A 6,000-nucleotide genomic window follows, 5' to 3' on the forward strand; every position below is an offset into this window, starting at 1 on the left:
CATGGCCCGGCACGGGCTAAGTTTTCCATGGTGTACATTGAGATGGAGGATGGAGGCACCGAGCAGAAGGACGTATTGATGCCTGTGGTCTGTGCGGGGCCACACACTTGCGAACTGGGAACTTCGAATCGATCGCTTCAACCGATACTGCTGTCGTCAGAAGTGGAACCGCCTGTTTCCCCATACCCGGGGACCTTGAGAAGCGACCTGCAGTTTGCACCTTTGTCTTTTTCCCCCCAAACATTTGTACTAAGTCCGCGGAGGAAATATCATTGTGAATCAGAGTCGGTGAGGGAGAACATGAGTGTGGTTAGGGTTCTCGGGGACCTACTATTTTTGATTTATTCCAGACTGAACTTTTTTGAACTCTTTTCAAAACTTGGTTCTCCTGAGAATGCGATGGTTCTACCAGACGGAGTTCGCAAGCAAGATCGTAAGGGCCAAGGATGAGATTGACTGTTCCGACCTGACATTATGACTTCAATGGATCCAGGATTTGCTACCATATTGCTTGTGGGAGGTTGGGCGGTGCCTGTAACTTCCCCTATTCGTTTTGCCTGTGTATCCTTACGGATTTTTTGACTGTATTGTAGGGGTTGTTTCCTTATGACGGGGGGAGGGGAGTCCGGGAGCCTGTATGACAATTTCCTCCTCCATTTTATTACTGTTAGTGTTAGTTAGTTGGGGCGACAGGCCCTCTGCTAGTTGGGGTTAGGCGATAGCCATATGCAGGGGTGCAGGGTGGGTTGAGGGGTATTTATTGTGTTGTCTTGTTTTTGTTTCATGTCTTTGAATCCTGTTCAAAATCCTGACAATGGGTGTCTTCCTAAATGGTTATCCTGCTCGGTGGACGGACGGGCCCTGGGGGCCGTAGTGTTTTTCTTACAAAGCATGGCCTTTTAATTGCTGCAAGCTGGGTGCGTTCGTTGCTTGATCCACTGCTCTTCTTACTAACTTCCCTGTCACTCGAAAGTGCCTCAAAAGCGATAATCCTGGTATCTATGGGTGGTGGACTTTAGACTAATGTCGATTGACCGGATTTAAACGTATGGCATTTTATACGACCGCACTCCAATAATATTTTATGCTTTAGCCTATGCCTTGGGGATTACCCGTCTATTTCTCGCCGAATGTATGTATATCAGTAGTTTGTTCCGTGAAGTAAGACGCCTGTTGTTGATTTTTCCTGTGTTCTTAATTAATAAAAAGAAATATAAAAAAAAAGAACTGCCTTCTGGGTTCAGGTCTGCCCACTAAATACTGTATTTAGTGGGGGTTTTAGGGGTCTCAAAGTCAGTTGCCAATGAGCTACTAACCTTAGTGTGACTACACCTTTGGTGTGCTCACCCCACATGGGGGAGTGGGCACAATTCCTAGCCCTGATTAGAGGGTGCCTGACATCTGGAAGATGGCAGGCACTGAAGAGTGGAGGGGTTGGGTTGGGGTTGGCAGAGGTGGCACACCTTTTGGGCTGTTCCATTTTACCCATCTGTCTTACCACTGAAAACAGGGTGAGACAGGAAGAGGGCCTGTTCCTTATAGCAGGAGAAGCTGGGGGTCGCGTTACAAAGGCGGCAAGGCCTTTGAAGCTGCCCTGCCACAGATGGCTCTTCCTGATCTGGGGGAGGTGTGAACACCTCCGCCCAGGAAAGGCTTTGTTTCTGGGCCCTGGGAGCGAAGGCTCCCACACCAGGTGGCAGCAGCCTGTCTTGTAGTGGCAGGCTGGTGTTTGCCAGTCAGGAAACTACTAATGGTTGGGTTGGTTCAGGTGACCCCTCTAGAAGGGACCCCGGAGTGCATGAAATAATAATTCTGATATTTGAATCAGCACAGGTTTAATATTTTGAGATGTTTGATACAAACATCCTAGAATTCTGTAAAACCATTATGGTACTAGCAAGCTCGTGGTGACCAATTTCTAGACCATGTACTTGGTTTGGCTTTATTGTGCAGTTATAATATCTAAGAATGGCCTTAGATATTGTAGGGGCCTTTGTGCTCATGCAGGTAGGTCATCACATGAGGTATGTGGCACCCTGCCTTCAGGGTGACTTGCCTATGCCTCATGCAGTGCTGTGCAGGCATGGCACACACTGATGTGTATGTAACTGAAGGTTCGCGATGCAGTATCACGACCTATCAAGCGCACTGCTTCATAAGTTTGTTGTCTGCTATTTACATCGATTCAATACATTTGAAATATGTTTTTCAACTGATATCTTTTTTTATTAGCTTTCTATATTTTGTTGTATTTAATTATTTCTTACATCTGTGCTTTGTTCACATATTTTTATTCATTCATAACAACATTCTTACATTTCTTGTGTTTTACATATGCATAGTTCTTAAAGCATTATACACAATTCATAAAATTCAATACAACATGAGCGGCGATTGATGTTTTGTTGGGCCCGATGCATTTCGGGACCGGTGTCCCTTCTTCAGGGGCCACGTTGGAGAATAACAAAAACATTTTGTCATCTGAAACATGTTCAGACCATTGTGTACATAGTTAATACATTTGATTGCCACCTCAAATCTGAGTCTACCATCTTACATGTTTATTTTTGCAACTATTCTCATGAATATACATCTCAAAGCCTCAATCACTGAATTGCCTAGTGTGTAGTAGCTATTGGTGTGGCTGTTAGTAGTTTCCTGTTAAATGCAGGTTACAGAATTCTGAATTGCTGATCTTTGCAACACGTACCTTACCGCAAAAAGAGAACAAGCCGACACTGACCTGTGTGACAGTGAAGCTGTAGTAGTTATTCACACGGCTTCTTGGATTCCAATGCAGTATCTAAAGAGTTGATAAGATCTTACTCAGAACCTGCTTAAACCGATTAGACTCACATAATGTCTTGCAATGTGAGAAACATTAGACTTACTGCTGTTCTTATATACGAGACGACTTCTGTATGTAAACGATATCTAGAAAGGAAAAAGCTTCGATGTAAAAATAGTACACACAACGTTAAACTCTCACGTGATCTTCAACATGAGTTAAAGTGGCCAAGTACCTTAAACAGGATCTTTCACCCGATACCTGAAATAAATACCGATAAATTCCCATAAGTACCAATCATATCCACAAGACGCCAGGTCTATTTCAAATAGTGGCGGGATTATCAAATGAATCATTCTCCTAGTACTTAGTAACGCTCACCTTGTATTAGAATTGCTCGTTCCGTAAACCAGATTTCAAAATCGACAAGCTTCCGCGTATGCCTACCAAAGTGACGTGTGAGTTTAAATCACACTCCTGCATAGTAATCATAAATAGAGGACTGAAATCGTGTATACTTCCCGGCGGCCATGTTGTAGAGTGCCTTGAATGGAGTATCAGTTATATCAACTTCTTCACAGTAAAGTTTAACTATCTGGTACCAGCATAGTATTAATAAAAACCGATACGTACATTTGACCGAAATATCACAAAGGTTAAACTAGCAGTTACGTATCTAAACAATAACAAAAGACTCTTCTCAAATCTCAATCCTGGTGGCCATAATACACCCGACGACTCGGTAGTTTAAAAGAAACAATGCTGGCTAAGAGAGAGTGTTCGAATACAACCAATGAATACTCAACTTGGCGAACATCATTTTCCGCTACCTTCATGTTTTTTTTTATCCTTAAGACCTGCGCTTAAGTGTGTTTAGTTGCATTATGTATGTGGTGATAAAATATCAATATGGTGCACAGTGGTTGTTGACCTTCATACATGTACATTAACCCTTTGTATAAGACATCCTTATTAAACTCTATTGACAAGTAGCCAATGAAAAAATCAGACATACACAAGTTACAATTATATTATACCTCTTGTTACATGTACTAAAATCATATTCCCTTTAGGTTTCGGTGTTTAACAATTTAGATCTATATATTTAATTGTTTAAATTGAGCTACTTTTACACATAGTGTTTCTAACTTATGTACACTCATGACTCTCTCTTAGCCACCATGCCAAGGACAGTGCAGCCATAAAGTCTTAACACTCAGCAGAAGCCACTGACAACTGTCAGTGCCCAGAACCACACCTTTAGCTCTTCACTGTTAGGTGAAGGGGCTAACGTACAGTCTTCTTTGGGTCCTGGTTGCTTATCTGCTGTTTTAGAGGGGAGGGGGGCACTACCTCTGGTAGTGAACACCCGTCTTCTACCCTCTGTTCTGTCAAATGAGGAGCCACCAACTTGGGCTGGACAGTTGCCTGACTAGACAGGTCTTTTTGTGGGTTAGGTAGGACATCACCAGTAGCAACTTTAGAGTTCTCCCCCAGTGGGTTAGAATCTCCTTGGCCCACTGGAAGAGGGGCTAACAGTGGTCCACCTTCCCTACACATTCTCTTATTTTTCTTATGGGGCATATCTGCACTACCTGCAAGGTCACCCCCTGCCCCCTGAGGACAGGCACTGGACCAGTCCTTCCCTTTGGCTCAGACCAAACTATGTTTGGTAATTTCTAAGAATACAGTCTAGTGGGTGGTCTTTATTGACTACTACCTTTCTCCAGCTAAGGGGCCCAGCAATTACTAGGGGCATACAGCCACAGGCCTAACAGTGACCCCCCTGGGATAGCCCTTACTCCTTTTGTCTCTCCTGTGACATACTTGTTTGAGAGTACCAACCTGTCATGCATCACAGTGTGACTGGCACAGGTAGCTCTCAGGCCAGTGGTTGGGATTCCATTCACCAGCAGGTGGAGGAAGTGTCCACTCCTCTCTAGAATTTCCAACTCACCATTTGGGCTCATTTTCCAGTTGAAGGCAATGTGGACTTCCTCATCTGAGGAACCTTCCTCCAAAGCTACACTGGCAACCCCTGGAGCTACACTAGGGGCTTTATTTTTAGGATATATAGGGTCCTTGGCGTGGTTTGCTGTCTTTTGAAAGTTGTGACACCATGTCTTGTTGGGATCCCAATTCTTACCTTGGCATACAGTTTTAGGTTGTGAAGTATTGCTGGGCCCACCCTCCTGAACAGGTTTATAGGGAGCTACCTGGGGCTCCTTACTCTTATCTTTAGGATGCTCACCCTCTTTCCCATGGGGAGTTTGTGTAGCCCCTTTCTTTTGGTCACACTCAGTGGACGTTTTGGTCACCCTAGTCTTGACCCAGTAGTCTGCCTTCTTTACCAAATCTTGGGGAGGCTTTAGACCTAGGTCCACCAGATACTGATGCAGCTTTTCATTAGTGTAATTACTCAACATGTGTTCTTTCATAAAAAGATTGTCAAGTCCAGTATAGTTATGCACATTACTTCCAGCTAACCAACCATCTAGTGTTTTTACTGAGTAGTCCATGATGTCATCCCAGGATTTGCTTGGGGTGTTGCGGTCCCCCCTGAATCTATACTCCTCAGTTGTGAGTCCAAAGCCCTCAACCAGGATGTCCTTCATGAGGTCCTAGGACTCAGCATCTGGCCCACTGAGGGTCAGAAGTTTGTCTCACCAGAGAACAGTTCTCAAAGTAAGGCTCCCCAGTGTGACTTCTTCACTTGCCTCATTCCACAGGCCCTCCCAAAGGTTGCTGTGCTATACCACAGCTTGTTTAGGGATTCTCTGTGCAATTATGATGTCACTGACTATGCCATAACTAAACTACGCATTCTTTGTGCACGTTTGTTGTCATTGAGTATGTCATTACTCAAGTGTGCATTCTCCGTGCATTTATGATGTAATTGACAATGTAATTACTGAACTAGACATGTGAAATTGATGCTGAACTAATGGTCTAGTGGTAAATAATTCTATATGGTCTTGCAAAATGTGGACCACTTAGCTCTAGTAATCTCTGGGTGGAAATGCAAAGAGATTCACCCTGAAGTACAACTCACACCAAGGACTAGATTTACCAGGAGCTTGCATTGACCTTGCGTCACACAAGGTAACGCTAGGGCCACGCAAACCCTTACGCTTCATTTACTATGCCACACAGAGCTGCCTTACATGGCTCACGGTGGCATAGTAAGTATGGAGTACCGAAAGACAGCAACT

Source organism: Lissotriton helveticus, chromosome 4_2, assembly GCF_964261635.1.
Source record: "Lissotriton helveticus chromosome 4_2, aLisHel1.1, whole genome shotgun sequence".
NCBI lineage: Eukaryota > Metazoa > Chordata > Amphibia > Caudata > Salamandridae > Lissotriton > Lissotriton helveticus.